Consider the following 18,994-nt stretch of genomic DNA (forward strand, 5'->3'; position numbering starts at 1 on the left):
TTAGGAGCTCATTTACTAAAATCTTGATAGTGTTTGTTTATCTGTCTCCAGACAAACAGCTCCTCTAGCTCCCCCTTCTGGAACACATGGTAGAAGCTGTGAAACACAGGGCTCAGAGCAGGGCTGGGGGTAGGGCTGGGGCTGGGTGCAGTATTGGGTGCAGAGGCCTGAGCTTCAGTGGGGGGTCTAAAGTATTTTTGGAGCCTCGTCCCCCCTGCTCATCCCCTCCCCTGGTTACACCCTCCTCCCCCTCCACCCTTGAGGTGACAGGACACCAGCAGGTCCTGGGTGTTGAAGGCAGTGCGGTTGGTGTGAACGCTAAGTTTTGCTGGACTCTCTGTCTCAGGGTGGACCTTGGTGCAGTCCGTGGCTATGCCTGAAAGATCACGTGCTGTGTTGCGGGCATCTGTGGCAAGACTCTTTGACTCCAGGTTGTTGTGGTCTGTGGAGTCGCCTGTAGGATGCTGGTGTCTGGTCTCTGAGGTATTTGGACTTTGGCTTGTTGTATTCCTGTTCCAGAACCCACATATAGATCAGAGCCCATCCTCCATGCCTCAGTAGCAGAAGCAGCTCCTCAACTACAGCCTGCCTCTACTCCTACACACACACACACACACACACACACACACACACACAGGCAGACAGACACACACACACACACACACACACACACACACACACACACACACACACACACACATAAATAACTCAGATTAACAACTACACTTGATTAAACATTAAATAAAATATTTTCAGTTCATGACCACTGACAGCTTGATAAGGAAAGACAATCTCAATGTGAAATAGATGAATTAAATCACTAAATGGAAAAGCGTCTGTGTCGGTCTGTGTGTGTGTGTGACCTGTGTGGAGAGGTGGTGTATGACTGCAATAGAGATGCAGGCATCACAGGCGTCACTGCGTAGAGGTACACTGAGGGCATCTGACACAAAGGCATGGATGCCTCTCTCAGGGCAGGTCTGGACCAGAGCACTGCTACTGTCACAGCCCACCTACAGGAAGGAGATACAGACACACACAACTTTATTAATCCACCCAGCCCACCTACAAATAGGAGATACAAACACACACATCTTTATTAATCCACCCAGCCCACCTACAAATAGGAGATACAAACACACACATCTTTATTAATCCACCCAGCCCACCTACAAATAGGAGATACAAATGCACACAACTGTATTAATCCACCCAGCCCACCTACAAATAGGAGATACAAACACACACATCTTTATTAATCCACCCAGCCCACCTACAAATAGGAGATACAAACACACACATCTTTATTAATCCACCCAGCCCACCTACAAATAGGAGATACAAACACACACATCTTTATTAATCCACCCAGCCCACCTACAAATAGGAGATACAAACACACACATCTTTATTAATCCACCCAGCCCACCTACAAATAGGAGATACAAATGCACACAACTTTATTAATCCACCCAGCCCACCTACAAATAGGAGATACAAACACACACATCTTTATTAATCCACCCAGCCCACCTACAAATAGGAGATACAAACACACACATCTTTATTAATCCACCCAGCCCACCTACAAATAGGAGATACAAACACACACATCTTTATTAATCCACCCAGCCCACCTACAAATAGGAGATACAAATGCACACAACTTTATTAATCCACCCAGCCCACCTACAAATAGGAGATACAAATGCACACAACTTTATTAATCCACCCAGCCCACCTACAAATAGGAGATACAAACGCACACAACTCCTTTTCCACAGTTGGACACAACTAATGATCATAAAGCTCCTATATGACCCCAGCCAACCCCATTACTGGCCTGCCTTTACACACGCCTCATCGAGAGAATCATTAAGACCTTTATATCCTTATCAAAGTCACCCAATTTACTCCACATAATGAAAACCAGCAGTGGACAAATTACAGCCAGATTAGCCAGCTGCAATAACTCACAGCAGAGTAGGAGAGGAGAGAGTGAGGGAAATTGATAGCAGTAATAATCTTTTCAATAAAACTCTTGTTCGGGGGAGAAATGTAATTAAGCTTTATGAGGCATTCGCTCTAGCCTATGAGGAGGGGTCTGGGGCAAGGCTGGGGGAGAATGTCATATAGTCTGTTTCATCATGCGTGAGTGTAAACACACACGCGTGCCAAAAAACGCACGTTCACTCTTGCTCATACACAGAGGCAGACACACAAAGGTCAACATTTGCATTAAATTCAAAGTAGTGAAGTTATCACTATTAGAATGGCTGAGGGGGTGAAGAGTCTCTACAGGTAGCCTAATCCATTTATACTAAAGTAGAGTAGCATTCACAAGGCTTCGCTAAGCTGGGAACATCGTGTAGAGATTGTTTGGAGTCTTTGAAAGCTTATATGGTATATCTAAAACCTAGTCTCTGAGTACCCAGATAGAGGAAAATAAATGTTTTTAGACAAATAATACATTCTCACAAAAATAGTGTAGCATTTGTAACTGTAAATTGTCTTCATCAGGGTTCGTAAAACTGAGAAAAAAAATTGAGTCTGTGAAACTTGTATGGTAGGCTAATTGAATTGAGAGAAGATAGGGAACAGTAGGGTCAATAAACAGGACACTCTCTCTTCCATAGATACTGTTAAAAGATGCTAGTATTTATAAACAACCCTCACAGACCCCTTTAATGCAATCACTTCCGGATTTACGCCCAGGTACTTTCCGTTCCCACAGCCCACATCAGCAAGAATGCTTCCTGGTTCTAGGGAAGACAGGAAGTGACACACGCGTGGCCAGCGGGAGTGTCGAGTGATGCTGAAATGACCAGCGATCTCCTCGTACACGTGGTGCACGAACTCTGCCTCCAGACGGCAGGCGTCAGTCAGTACACACAGAGACACACAAAAGCTTTTAGGGTGAGGTTACTATGGTTACTGAGGTCAGAGATCACTGCAGCAGGGGATTCTGGGTCACAGGCTGGCACCACGTCAAACTTCCTGGGGGTTATCATTTGGTAGAGCATGGCACTTGCAATGTCAGGGTTTGTACTAACAAATATGAAAATGTATGCACTTACTACTGGAAGTCGCTCTGGATAAGAGCGTCTGCTAAATGACTAAAATGTAAATGTATCCTAGAAAACCACAGAAAACACACATTTTAAGGGATAGTTCACCCAAATTACAAAATGACATTGGTTTCTTTACCCGGAAAGCAGTCTATGGACAAGGTATGACATCAATCCATGATTTGGTGTCCATGGCAATGTTTACACATACTAACATTTTAGCATTTGTGGCAGAAATCCTGAAACCTTCACCCCCACTTTCTCTCTCCATCTCGCTCTCTCTCTCACTCTCCATCTCCATATCCCTCTTAGCAGTGAGTCCATAGGTATCAGCTCTCTTTCCCTCCCCATCACTCCCCCCTCCATCTCTCTCTTTCTCTCTTTCTACCTCTCCCTCCCATCTCTTTTCTCTCCCCAATCCATCACCGTCTAGAGAGAGAGAGAGAGAGAGAGAGAGAGAGAGAGAGAGAGAGAGAGAGAGAGAGAGAGAGAGAGAGAGAGAGAGAGAGAGAGAGAGAGAGAGAGAGAGAGAGAGAGAGAGAGATGGAGCGAGAGGAAGAGATGGCGAGAGAAAGAGATGGAGCGAGAGGGAGAGATGGTGAGAGAGATGGAGCGAGAGAGAGAGAGATGGTGAGAGAGAGATGGAGCGAGAGGGAGAGATGGTGAGAGAGAGATGGAGCGAGAGGGAGAGGGAGAGATGGTGAGAGAGAGATGGAGAGAGAGAGAGAGATGGTGCGAGAGAGATGGCGTGAGAGAGAGAGATGGTGCGAGAGAGATGGAGCGAGAGAGAGATGGTGAGAGAGAGATGGAGCGAGAGAGAGAGATGGAGTGAGAAGGAGAGATGGTGAGAGAGAGATGGAGCGAGAGGGAGAGATTGTGAGCGAGAGATTGAGCGAGAGAGAGATGGTGAGAGAGAGATGGAGCGAGAGAGAAAGATGGTGAGAGAGAGATGGAGCGAGAGAGAGAGATGGTGAGAGAGAGATGGAGTGAGAGAGAGATGGTGAGAGAGAGATGGAGCGAGAGGGAGAGATGGTGAGAGAGAGCTGGAGCGAGAGGGAGAGATGGTGAGAGAGAGATGGAGCGAGAGAGAAAGATGGTGAGAGAGAGATGGAGCGAGAGGGAGAGATGGTGAGAGAGAGCTGGAGCGAGAGGGAGAGATGGTGCGAGAGAGATGGAGCTAGAGAGAAAGATGGTGAGAGAGAGCTGGAGCGAGAGGGAGAGATGGTGAGAGAGAGATGGAGCGAGAGAGAAAGATGGAGCGAGAGGGAGAGATGGTGAGAGAGAGCTGGAGCGAGAGGGAGAGATGGTGAGAGAGAGATGGAGCGAGAGAGAAAGAGAGAAAGAAAGAAGAGAGAGTGACAGGATATAATGGAACTTCAGACACTGCTGAACCTGTGTGCTACAAAGCAGGAACAGATCACAACTTTCTACACCACTTTCTCCCCTATCAAATCACAGGCCCTATTGATATAGACATGCGCATGCACAAACACACGCACAAGATCTGGGCTTTCTTCCTCCTCTCAGATCTTCTGAGGAGTATTAACCTATCAATGGAGCTGCTCAGCTGTGACCAAATCAATCCAGAACCAGACAGCTTTGTTACGCTTCAATACTCAGCAATTAATCATACACACACTCACCAATTGAATAGAAAGGCAGTTCAATGTTTACTGATTCATTACCATTGCTTGACGACTTCCTGTTAAATTACTGCTGCAGAGGAAAGAAAGACATCTTCAAGTAGGCCTAACCTATTTTACATTTACGTCATTTAGCAGACACTCTTATCCAGAGCGACTTACAGTTAGTGAGTGCATACATTTTCATACTGGTCCCCCGTGGGAATCGAACCCACAACCCTGGCATTGCAAGCGCCACGCTCTACCAACTGAGCTACACTCCAGATAACCTCCTTTACTACAACGTCAGAAATATTAACACAGTAGAAGCCTACAACTAGCAGTTATAACTGCCTATTTATTTCTACTGAAGAAAAAAAGACCCTCAAGACTGCCTACTGCTTCATTACAACTTACAAACATAGACGTCCCTCAAGACACTTCATCACAAAGACATATCACAAACGATATCAGTATCACAAATGATATCAGTATCACAAACGATATCAGTATCACAAACGATATCAGTATCACAGACGATCACTCAACACTACCTACTTCACCACAGCTTCAGAGACAAGGATATCTACAGTGTCTATTATATATAAAACAAACAGTGACACAATGCCCTGTCAGAATGTCGCAGTAAAAGCTGCCCCCTCCTGTCAACCAGTCATGTGCTGACAGTGTCTCCCGAGTAGCTGTGACAGGGAACAACGTCACACAGACATAAGGGACATTGGAACCTCTCTCTCTCTCCTTTTCCATTCCCTTATTTGTTTTTTCTACATCGGTCTTTGTATTTCTTTCATTAATTCACCATTAACCAAAAGAAACAGTCTTCAAAGAGACGCACCATCAACTCAGTCTATGAGACGGAACTCTCCAGGGTAGAGTTTGTGCGTGTGTGTACACGTGTGTGTGTCTCTTGTGGGATACTAAACATCATTGTGAAGGCCTCTCCAGCAGAGACAGGTCTTAAATATAACATACCCTCCCATTAGACTGAAAAACCTTCATACACAGACGTGCGCGTGCAAACTCACACCTGCCTATCCTCAATCCTTTCAATTAGACTGCTACAGTAACACGTTCACAGAAACTCTGAAAAGCTGGTTCACTGCAGTGGTAGAGAGAGAGAGAGAGAGAGAGAGAGAGAGAGAGAGAGAGAGAGAGAGAGAGAGAGAGAGAGAGAGAGAGAGAGAGAGAGAGAGAGAGAGAGAGAGAGAGAGAGGAGAGCAAGAGGAGAGCGAGAGAGTGAGAGGGGAGAGAGACCGAGCACAAGAGACAGAGACAGAGAGGCAGAGACAGAGAGGCAGAGACAGAGAGGCAGAGACAGAGAGGCAGAGAGGCAGAGACAGAGAGACAGAGACAGAGAGGCAGAGACAGAGGCAGAGACAGAGAGGCAGAGACAGAGAGACAGAGACAGAGAGGCAGAGACAGAGAGACAGAGACAGAGAGACAGAGACAGAGAGGCAGAGACAGAGAGGCAGAGACAGAGAGACAGAGACAGAGAGGCAGAGACAGAGAGGCAGAGACAGAGAGACAGAGACAGAGAGACAGAGACAGAGAGACAGAGACAGAGAGACAGAGACAGAGAGGCAGAGACAGAGAGACAGAGACAGAGAGGCAGGGAGACCAAGACAGAGAGACCAAGACAGGGAGACCGAGACAGGGAGACCGAGGTCTCCGTGACAGGGTGACCGAGACAGAGAGACCGAGACAGGGAGACCGAGACAGGGAGACCGAGACAGGGAGACCGAGGTCTCCGAGACAGGGAGACCGAGACAGAGAAAGGGGAAAGGGTGGGGAGAAGAGAGAGATGGTGAACAGAGTACAGACAATGTTCTGTGAGAAAAGAAAGCAGATCGAAGCCATTTACGTCACCATCATCTACCCTACCCTCACCACTGTAGATGTACCATAGCCCCAGGCTTAGGGAGAGGATGAGGTCTTCAAAGGCAGAGTGAGTGTCCACATGAGGAGGATAACCTGACAACAAGAACACAAATAAACCATTGGCACTATTAACATGAGTTATCCAAACACCAACCAGTAAAAAGGTCTATAAATTACCTCTGAATAACTGCCATGAGGGTTGTGTTCATTTCCAATTCCACACACTACAGTCTGATTCTACAGCAGCGTTGATACTACCTTCATTGTCCTCTACCTTATGACTGCAGAGCTCTGCTGCCCCTATGTGGTCAAGGAGAGTACTACAGCTGCTGGATGAGATAAGATTACGCTCACCTACTGGTTCACAGTCAGCTGGTCTGGCATGACGTCTTTGTGTCTATCCCTCACACACCTGTCCAGCACAGGGACACACACCTGGGGAAGACCTGGGAACAAGACAACAAACATCAATGTTTAGCATGGGAATCACTGAGAGTATATTCCATACGCTGTAATCGTGATATTAGGGACTGACAGACATACACACCTCCAGGTAACGGTTTGTTTTTGTCCACATTGTTGTTGTCGTAGCGAAACTCGTAACCATAATGCTTCACTCTCCTGTACTTCAGGGCTTTCTGCACTGAAAGACAAACAAGTTAAACAACAACCATCAGCCAGTGACTGAAACCTGCACAGCCACTGACAGTTGGTTGATTGGTTGCCTGGGGACTAGATGGTGAATTTCTAATACACCATCTGGAACACTTTTAGTCATTTAGCAGATGCTCTTATCCAAAGCGACTTACATGAACAATTAGGGTTAAATGCCTTGCTCAAGGGCACGTCGACAGATTTTTCAATTAGTCGGCTCGGGGACTCCAACCAGCGACCTGTTGGTTACTGGCCCAATGGTCTTAACTGCTAGGCTACCAGTACCTGCCGTGTGACAGTGTTTGATTGTGGAAATGGTCCTCTACAAGCCGGAATGTTTAATAAAATTACATTTGAACTTTGCCAATTGTCCATGGTATTGGTCCCTCAGCTGCTCTAAATTTGAGACAAAATACGAAGACTTTTAATAACACTTCTATCTTTTGGGGGGTTAACTATTTTTTAGCACAGATAGAACACATGGAAATGAATTTCCTTATGCATTAATCATGCAAACACATTTCTTATTTTATTGTGACACGGCATCAGTGAGAGTCGAACTTATAACCATCTGTTCTCTATCCATATAATATTTTTTATGCAAGTTCATTAAATGTGCTGAGAATGTTCCAAAGCCAAGCAACTATCCTGCACCATTCTCAGAAAGTTGCGGGAAGGTTGTATGCAAAATAAGCATAGGACAACCACACTCTCACCAAGCTCTAAGAAACATATGGTTCTCAGAATGTTATGTGCTAGCAGGGAAGCTTCTGTTCTGTCCAATCACTATCTACAGAGTAATATGGGGAACAGGATATGGACGGATATTGCACTGTCCACACTCATCCATGGTGTGCATTCGGGAGCAGTGATGTCTCTCTCTCTCTCTCTCTCTCTCGTAAATTTATACAGATTCACTATTTGAATTCTCCTTCAGTTAGTGTGTGTCTGAGGTCCACTTGGCTCTGTGCTTCTGACAGCTGCATATGGCTCTAAGAGGAGCCCAAAATAGAGAAAACAGGATTATCCCCATATTGATGAGACATGGGGATGTCAACAGGCTCGACCACCATTCCATGATGAGACATGGGGATGTCAACAGGCCCCGACCACCATTCCAAAATGAGACATGGGGATGTCAACAGGCCCCGACCACCATTCCAGGCATTCTAAAGGGGTCATGGGTGTGTAGTGTGCATAAGTGTAAACACTATGAGATCAAAACTCCAGTTTAGTGTGTGGTTTGTTATTGCTACTGTTTCCCCTATTTGCTCTTTGGGGGATTAAGCCTGTGATGCTGTTGTTTGTGATAAATGCATTTGTAAAAGCTCTGAATAAAAACTGAATTGGTTTAATTTGATGAGATTTGGTAGGGCACCACATAGCCGCAGGAAGTAGTTTGGGGATGGAGGTGATGCAATCTTTATCTTCTACGGGGCGGGGGGGTTTGCAGGTCCGCTAATACAGGACTATTAAAGGCCCAGTGCACTACTTTGTGAGAAAAAAATACATATAAATAAAATATATATACACTGCTCAAAAAAATAAAGGGAACACTTAAACAACACAATGTAACTCCAAGTCTTCTGTGAAATCAAACTGTCCACTTAGGAAGCAACACTGATTGACAATACATTTCACATGCTGTTGTGCAAATGGAATAGACAACAGGTGGAAATTATAGGCAATTAGCAAGACACCCCCAATAAAGGACTGGTTTTGCAGGTGGTGACCACAGACCACTTCTCAGTTCCTATGCTTCCTGGCTGATGTTTTGGTCACTTTTGAATGCTAGCGGTGCTTTCACTCTAGTGGTAGCATAAGACGGAGTCTACAACCCACACAAGTGGCTCAGGTAGTGCAGCTCATCCAGGATGGCACATCAATGCGAGCTGTGGCAAGAAGGTTTGCTGTGTCTGTCAGTGTAGTGTCCAGAGCATGGAGGCGCTACCAGGAGACAGGCCAGTACATCAGGAGACGTGGAGGAGGCCGTAGGAGGGCAACAACCCAGCAGCAGGACTGCTACCTCCGCCTTTGTGCAAGGAGGAGCAGGAGGAGCACTGCCAGAGCCCTGCAAAATGACCTCCAGCAGGCCACAAATGTGCATGTGCATGTGTTTAGAACGTTCTGCTGCCTGCAACATCTTCCAGCATGACCGGTTTGGCGGTGGGTCAGTCATGGTGTGGGGTGGCATTTCTTTGGGGGGCCGCACAGCCCTCCATGTGCTCGCCAGAGGTAGCCTGACTGCCATTAGGTACCGAGATGAGATCCTCAGACCCCTTGTGAGACCATATGCTGGTGCGGTTGGCCCTGGGTTCCTCCTAATGCAAGACAATGCTAGACCTCATGTGGCTGGAGTGTGTCAGCAGTTCCTGCAAGAGGAAGGCATTGATGCTATGGACTGGCCCGCCCGTTCCCCAGACCTGAATCCAATTGAGCACATCTGGGACATCATGTCTCACTCCATCCACCAACGCCACGTTGCACCACAGACTGTCCAGGAGTTGGCGGATGCTTTAGTCCAGGTCTGGGAGGAGATCCCTCAGGAGACCAACCACCTCATCAGGAGCATGCCCAGGCGTTGTAGGGAGGTCATGCAGGCATGTGGAGGCCACACACACTACTGAGCCTCATTTTGACTTGTTTTAAGGACATTACATCAAAGTTGGATCAGCCTGTAGTGTGGTTTTCCACTTTAATTTTGAGGATGACTCCAAATCCAGACCTCCATGGGTTGATAAATTTGATTTCCATTGAACATTTTTGTGTGATTTTGTTGTCAGCACATTCAACTATGTAAAGAAAAAAGTATTTAATAAGATTATTTCATTCATTCAGATCTAGGATGTATTATTTTAGTGTTCCCTTTATTTTTTGAGCAGTGTATATAGTCCCAGTCAAAACTTTGGACACACCTACTCATTCAATTATTATTATTATTATTATTTATTTTATTTTTTAAAAACTATTTTCTACATCATAGAATAATAGTGAAGACATCAAAACTATGAAATAACACATACAGTGGGGAAAAACGTATTTAGTCAGCCACCAATTGTGCAAGTTCTCCCACTTAAAAAGATGAGAGAGGCCTGTAATTTTCATCATGTGTACACGTCAACTATGACAGACAAAATGAGAAAAAAATATCCAGAAAATCACATTGTAGGATTTTTAATGAATTTATTTGCAAATTATGGTGGAAAATAAGTATTTGGTCAATAACAAAAGTTTCTCAATACTTTGTTATACACCCTTTGTTGGCAATGACACAGGGCAAACGTTTTCTGTAAGTCTTCACAAGGTTTTCACACACTGTTGCTGGTGTTTTGGCCCATTCCTCCATGCAGATCTCCTCTAGAGCAGTGATGTTTTGGGGCTGTCGCTGGGCAACACGGACTTTCAACTCCCTCCAAAGATTTTCTATGGGGTTGAGATCTGGAGACTGGCTAGGCCACTCCAGGACCTTGAAATGCTTCTTACGAAGCCACTCCTTCGTTGCCCGGGCGGTGTGTTTGGGATCATTGTCATGCTGAAAGACCCAGCCACGTTTCATCTTCAATGCCCTTGCTGATGGAAGGAGGTTTTCACTCAAAATCTCAAGATACATGGCCCCATTCATTCTTTCCTTTACACGGATCAGTCATCCTGGTCCCTTTGCAGAAAAACAGCCCCAAAGCATGATGTTTCCACCCCCATGCTTCACAGTAGGTATGGTGTTCTTTGGATGCAACTCAGCATTCTTTGTCCTCCAAACACGACGAGTTGAGTTTTTACCAAAAAGTTATATTTTGGTTTCATTTGACCATATGACATTCTCCCAATCCTCTTCTGGATCATCCACATGCACTCTAGCAAACTTCAGACGGGCCTGGACATGTACTGGCTTAAGCAGGGGGACACGTCTGGCACTGCAGGATTTGAGTCCCTGGCGGCGTAGTGTGTTACTGATGGTAGGCTTTGTTACTTTGGTCCCAGCTCTCTGCAGGTCATTCACTAGGTCCCCCCGTGTGGTTCTGGGATTTTTTCTCACCGTTCTTGTGATCATTTTGACCCCACGGGGTGAGATCTTGCGTGGAGCCCCAGATCGAGGGAGATTATCAGTGGTTTTGTATGTCTTCCATTTCCTAATAATTGCTCCCACAGTTGATTTCTTCAAACCAAGCTGCTTACCTATTGCAGATTCAGTCTTCCCAGCCTGGTGCAGGTCTACAATTTTGTTTCTGGTGTCCTTTGACAGCTCTTTGGTCTTGGCCATAGTGGAGTTTGGAGTGTGACTGTTTGAGGTTGTGGACAGGTGTCTTTTATACTGATAACAAGTTCAAACAGGTGCCATTAATACAGGTAACGACTGGAGGACAGAGGAGCCGCTTAAAGAAGAAGTTACAGGTCTGTGAGAGCCAGAAATCTTGCTTGTTTGTAGGTGACCAAATACTTATTTTCCACCATAATTTGCAAATAAATTCATAAAAAATCCTACAATGTGATTTTCTGGATTTTTTTTCCTCAATTTGTCTGTCATAGTTGACGTGTACCTATGATGAAAATGACAGGCCTCTCTCATCTTTTTAAGTGGGAGAACTTGCACAATTGGTGGCTGACTAAATACTTTTTTTCCCCACTGTATAGGACTGACACTTCATAACAAACTTCCTTTAGATTTTTGTTTTTGGGACTATCTGTTGCTCCATGTAGTGAATCTCTTATTTAATGCATTTCAATTGGCTAATAGCATTAATGCCAAATTCAATGTTCCATCCAATGATTTTTGCATGTATTTTTTTGATACCTTAAGGGGTCTTAAAATTCAAAATCAAATAGCTAAATGATCCTTGCTATGACCATCTTAAAACAATTCCATATGTTAGCTTAGAACCTCCCCTCCCTCCCCTGGCTTAGACAGGGCTTAGACTCTAGATGGTTAAGTGCCAAATAAAGAACATTGTTGAACGTAACAGGGTTGACAACTTCATCTTAAAATCAGCCATAATCCCCTTGTGACAATGGGAATTTAAGCTTGTTATGTGCAACAGGGAGGGGCAATTGAATGAAAGCTTCACTAAAAATGTAAATCATTAAAACATTTCTAGCCTGTCTATCTATGAGTCACAGGGTAGACGTGTTATACTCAACCCGCTCAGTTTTCCACCACAAAACACCAGAAAATGGCCAAAAGGAATAGAACCAGCTCACCTGCTTTTACACTATGATTTGACTATTAGATGTTCAATGTTCCTTTTGATTTTTTTAAAGGAATCATTTTACCATAGTTAAACTAGAGTTCAGTTCATGTAAAAGGGTTAACCTTAAAATGAGGTACAGGATTTGAATCACTTATAACATGAAATAATTAATAATCTTCAGAAAATACTTTGTCAAAGCAAGTCTTTATACAGTGGGGAGAACAAGTATTTGATACACTGCCGATTTTGCAGGTTTTCCTACTTATAAAGCATGTAGAGGTCTGTAATTTTTATCATAGGTACACTTCAACTGTGAGAGACGGAATCTAAAACAAAAATCCAGAAAATCACATTGTATGATTTTTAAGTAATTCATTTGCATTTTATTGCATGTACAATATGAAAGTATGCACTCACTAACTGTAAGTCGCTCTGGATAAGAGCGTCTGCTAAATTACTAAAATGTATATGTCTTTAGAAGTACTGTAATCCAGCTCAGACAATGGGCTTTTATAAATAACACTTGTGTCCCCCTTGCCCTGGATCCTGCCCTCATCAGCAGAGGAGATGTGTGTGAGGGTCTGCGTGTACGTGCATGTCAGGCTCCAGAGGGTTCAGCCCCACCCCACGGCCCAAACATCCAGAGGCTATATCTGAACCGTGGGCAGTCCATTGGCAGTGGGTTACTTTAAGGATGGACCCTGGCCCTCAGGACTGTAGAAGACAGACGGACAACTCGGAGACCCTGACCACAGGACCACAGAGGACCTCTGCCCGTCACACCCACCATCAGACCCAGGCAGGTAAATGCCCAACGGCTGACATTTTACACTGTAGAGATAGACACACTGTAGATTGATAAGGAAGTGTCTGTCAAGTTACTGGACATTATTTTTTTTGAGCATTTCTTATACCAATAGACTATTCGAAGATGGACGCAAGCTCTTTTTTTGCTGAATGTTAAATACAGCAAATTCGATCTCCAGCTGTCCCATAGTAATGAACGTGTTGGGAGTCAGGACGAGACAGACAGGCAGACAAACATATTTTTTCAGCTAGTCGAAATCATGAATAAGCTGGCATCATTTTTATGGATATATACAAAGAAATGTCAATAGAAAACAGGTAAAACGAAACAAAATGCAGCTAGTTTGCGGTCTTTCCAGTTTCAGTTTGAAGTGATTGTGTTAGCTGTGTTGTTGGCTAGCTCCTGTGAACAACAGTGTCCTGATGAGAGAGCACATTTTCTATGCCAGGCGAAATCGCGCATCATTAGCTCATTGTTATGGATGTATCCAAATAAATGTCACTAGAAAACAGCTGAAACAAACACAAATGCAGCTACTTTGCTGTTATTATGGCTGCACTGATTGACATGACTGTAAATTAGCCGTAGTTGGCTAACTAGCAAGCAAGGGATAAGAATGTTCCCAGCCAGTATTGCAATGGAACATTTAGTACTAACGACTGGGTCACATCCATAGATACAGAACAAAAAGACTGAATGACTGGGTCGCGTCTCTGGCAACCGAACCAATAGAACGAACGACCAGCCGGCTTGGGTAGCAACCTTAGACATGTGTCGGGACTATTTATTGTGGAAGGATGAAATAGTATGAATAAATTCATCAAAATAACATTTGTTATGAAAATATGTCAATCATTATTTAAATATGTTGCTAACCCAAGGCCGCCTCAAAACCCTTTCTACCTGCAGTGGTCAGCTGATCATCATTGCCCTCTATATTCTACCCAGGTTCTGTATTTATCTGTCCAGTAATATCGGCATTATATTCAGCACTGATTTACGTATTGTTATTATCATCATGTTGTATAGCCTGCTCCCTCCCATGATCAATCCAATGATATACTGTTTCAAGACAAAAGATATAAAACAGTGCATGCTAGCTTTGTTATAGAAGTATGATCGCAGTAGCACTGTTCGATTGTGTTTGAGTCACAGTAAGGAAGAGGATAGGCCCTAATTACAATCATCAATGGACAGGCTTTCGCAACAACCCACGCAGTGACATTGAGTATATGAATAGTGGAGTTGTTGATAACCATTGGGTATCTGATTGACACATATCTGTCTAAAGCCATTATCAATAGGAGAAAGCTAGTTACGGATCCAAAATAGTGAACTAAGTACATTTGCAAAAACCAACCAAAGACGCGTACTGAGTATACGAAGAGGCAGGACGCAGACGCAGGAATTAACAAGGTCAAGGTTTACTAAACAATGAGCAAGAGAAATAACAAAGATAGAGTAAACGGCACGAAGCTAAACAATCACACACAACATCATCCAGAAAAGTCCAGGGCTAAATAAAGGTGGTGATGAGATGATGAGGTGCAGGTGCGCTGGAGGTGATTAGGGTGCGTTGGGTTTCCGCTCAGACCGGTGGCTCAGTAGGACGGCGAATCAGAGCGCCGGAGGGGAGCAACGGGAGGAGACGTGACAGTACCCCCCCTCCCAGTCCACCAGGTAATGGAGCCGTCCCCCACGGAACCTGGAGTCCAGCAGGTCCCTCACCGCATACGCCGGACTCCCGTCAATGTCCAGGGGCGGAGGAGACGTACCCCGGGGGACGGCATCCGCCAGAGGACCAGGAACCACCGGCCTGAGGAGAGACACATGAAAAGTGGGTGAGACACAGTAGTGAGGGGGAAGGAGCAGCCGGTATGATACCTCATTAATCCGCCGGAGGACCTTAAACGGCCCCACAAACCGGGGGCTCAGTTTCTTGCAGGGCAGGCGGAGAAGGACGTTTTTTGTGGACAGCCAGACACGATCCCCAGACTGGAATACAGGGGCCTCACTGCGGTGGCAGTCGGCTTGGTCCTTCTGCCGACGAATGGCCCTCTGGAGATGGACATGGGCGGCGTCCCAGGCCTGTCCGGCCCTGTGGAACCACTCGTCAACAGCGGGCGCATCGGTCTGGCTGGGTTTCCAAGGGCCAGCGCCGGCTGGTACCCCAGGACGCACTGGAAGGGAGTGAGACCCGTGGAGGAGTGAACGAGGGAGTTCTGGGCACATTCTGCCCAGGGAAGAAACCTTGCCCACTCACCCTGCCGGTCCTGACAGTGGCAACGAAGAAACCTCCCCAGCTCCTGGTTCATGCGCTCCACCTGCCCATTTGACTGAGGCCTATATCCGGAAGTGAGGCTGGCCGTGGCCCCGATCTTCTCCAGGAAAGCCTTCCACACTCGGGAGGTGAATTGTGGGCCACGGTCCGGGACGATGTCCTCCGGAAGTCCATAATGCCAGAAGACCTGTTGGAACAGGACCTCAGCGACCTGGAGAGCAGAAGGAAGACCAGTTAGTGGCAAAAAACGGCATGATTTGGAGAACCGATCTATGACCACCATGACTGTGGTGAAGCCGTCAGTACATGGAAGGTCGGTGACAAAGTCTATGGACAGGTGTGACCAAGGTCGCTGAGGCACTGGGAGAGGAACTAGTTTGCCTGCCGGTGCATTCCGAGGTGTCTTCGTTTGGGCACATACGGAACAGGAGTTGACGTAGCGGGAGACATCAGAAGCCAAGGTGGGCCACCAGTATTTTTGGGCTAGACAATGCAGGGTTCGCATAATACCAGAGTGCCTTGCCGTAAGGGCGGTGTGCGCCCAGATCAGCAGGCGGTCACGGACATTGGTGGGTACATACACAGGCCCCGGAGGGGCGTTGGCAGGCGTTGGGTCCTCCTGAGCCGCCAGGCGGATGCTTTCGTCCACATCCCAAACGACAGGAGCAACAATGAGAGACGAGGGCAGGATAGGACCCCCCAGATCCTTCCTTTCTCCGGTATGGTGCATCCTTGAGAGTGCGTAGGCCTTCATATTCTGGGATCCTGGGCGGTAGGACAGAGTGAATTGGAAGCGAGTGAGAAATTGGGCCCACCTGGCTTGACGAGAGTTCATCCGTTTCGCTGCCCATATGTGCTCCAAATTCCGGTGGTCAGTAAGAATCTGGAATGGATGGACTGCGCCCTACAGCCAGTGTTTCCATTCCTCCAGAGCGAGGACCACCTCCAACAGCTCCCGGTCTCCAACTCCATAGTTCCTCTCTGCGGGAGTAATTCTTTAGAGAAAAAGGCACAGGGATATGTGGTCCTCTGTAGCTCAGCTGGTAGAGCACAGCGCTTGTAACGCCAAGGTAGTGGGTTCGATCCCCGGGACCACCCATACACAAAAATGTATGCACGCATGACTGTAAGTCGCTTTGGATAAAAGCGTCTGCTAAATGGCATATTATTATTATTATTATTATTATTATTATACATCTTCTCTGGCAAACTCTGCCGCTGGGAGAGGAACGCACCCATGCCCTCCTCCGATGCATCCACCTCCAGGATGAAAGGACGAAATGGATCTGGGTGTTTTAGGATGGACGCTGTGGTGGGCGCTGTGGTGAACCTCCCCTTAAGCCTTTTGAAGGCAGCGTCAGCCTCAGGGTTCCAGGCCAGCTTCTGAGGCCCACCCTTAAGGAGAGAGTTGAGCGGGGCGGCTATGGAGCTGAAGGACCTGTTGAAACGCCGGTAGAAATTAGCGAAGCCCAGGAAGCTCTGTAGCCCTTGATGGTGGTGGGAACTGGCCATGACCTGACGGGGTCCATCTTCACTCCTTCCATGAACACCCCCTGAGGACTGATCCGGTATCCCAGGAAGGAGATGGCCTGTGGGTGTAATTCACATTTCTCCCCCTTCACCAACAGGCTGTGTTCCCGGAGGCGGAGTAGGACAGCTTGGACATCCCTGACGTGCTCCTCAAACGTAGCCGAGTAGATCAGGATATCGTCAATGTATACCACCACCTGTCTACTCAGCATGTCCCGGAACACGTCATTGACGAAGGACTGGAACACAGAAGGTCTCCCGAGTGGCGCAGTGGTCTAAGGCACTGCATTGCAGTGCTAGCTGTGCCACTAGAGATCCTGGTTCGAATCCAGGCACCTCCATGGGTGAGGACTCAGAAGCAGGGTGGCTTCCATAGCTCAAATGGGGTGAGCGTCGAGGCTCCGGGAGGTGTTGGGAACGCTGTCTCTCTGTCATCAAGACGGATGGACGTGGTGATGCGGGTATCAAGGTCCATCTTGTCGTCCCGACATGCGAGTTCCGTCTTGATGTCCTCATGTAAGCCTCTCCTGAAGATCGTGCGCAGAGCACGCTCATTCCAGCCGGAAGACACCGCCACTGTACAAAAGCTCAGAGTGTACACAGACGGGTGCCCCTCTCTCTGTTGTAGATGGAGGAGACACTCACCCCCGTCCTTTCCCTCTGTGGGATGATTAAACACTGCCCTGAACCGAGAGAGGAAGGTGGGGTAGGGAAGCCCCACTGCCTCCTCTCCTTCCCAGACTGCCGTGGCCCAATCCAGCATCTTTCATTTAAGAAGCAAAATCACCAGCGCTATCCTGGTTTGTTCAGATGGATGTGCGCCAGATAGTGAAACCTGTAGCAGGAAGCCGCTACATTTAGTAGTTTTACCGTCATAGCGCTCAGGTAGGGCGAGGGTTCCCGCAAGAGTGGGTGATAGCACGGGAACAGGTGGATTGGGGGCACTCACCACTCCCTGAGGTGGAACTGGAGCGCTGGGCAGATTATGCAGAGTTTGGAGCACTTCCTGCATGGCGGCGTTCAACTGGGCAAGCTGCTGCTGGTACTGGTCGAGGCACTGGGAAACTCCTGCTGCATCCATTTTCGTTTGGTGTGTGATTCTGTGACGCGTACTGAGTATAAAAAGAGACAGGACGCCGACGCAGGAATTAACAAGGTCAAGGTTTACTTAACAATGATCAAGAGAACTAAGAAAGATAGCATCAACGAATATAATGTATAACCAGGACCTGGAAAGCTATACTAATCATGAACAACAGGCCTTATGCATGGATTTACTAAATGTAGTAGTAAACTAACAAAGCAATAATGTGTGTAAGCAGTTTAAAAGCAGACATTCAAATAGGGTGTTGGCAAATCAAATGAGAAACTAAGTACCATTATCACTGATCATCCATGTTATCACAGTTTGATACATCAAAAATCTAGTCAATGCTGTTAGAAAAATGTCCTTACCTAGATTACAATAAACTCAAATGTAAGTACGAAGACACTTCCTGAGAAGCTCTGTATGCTCACAATGTATCTATTTAGTGACCGAATCATTTATGATAACATTGACAAGTTCTGTAGAGGGCAAAGCCACAAGGGGAAAAACTACCCAGTGAGTTAACACAGTACTCTTTCTAAAACAATAAACTGTACATGCTGTGTCTGTGTCAATCTAACAACATGTGTTCCCTACTGAGCAGGTTACACAGAATCAGGGCCTTGTACAATGCCTTCAGAAGTATACATATCTCTTGACTTATTCCTCATTTATTTGTGTTACATCCTGAATTCAAAATGTATTAAATATTTTTTTTTCTCACCCATCTACACACAATACCCCATAATGACAAAGTGAACAGAAGTTACATTTTTTAAAATTTGCATTAGAATTCACACCCGAGTCAATACTTTGTAGAAGCACCTTTGGCAGTGATTACAGCTGTGAGTCTTTCTGGGTA

General features: G+C 46.2%; 1 pseudogene; it reads right to left on the minus strand.

Moving 5' to 3' along the window:
* Positions 1–8: 8 nt before the first annotated feature.
* Positions 9–3,011, minus strand: LOC123484475 (annotated as a pseudogene).
* Positions 3,012–18,994: the final 15,983 nt, after the last annotated feature.

The sequence above is a fragment of the Coregonus clupeaformis genome, chromosome 5, assembly GCF_020615455.1.
Source record: "Coregonus clupeaformis isolate EN_2021a chromosome 5, ASM2061545v1, whole genome shotgun sequence".
NCBI classification, from domain to species: domain Eukaryota; kingdom Metazoa; phylum Chordata; class Actinopteri; order Salmoniformes; family Salmonidae; genus Coregonus; species Coregonus clupeaformis.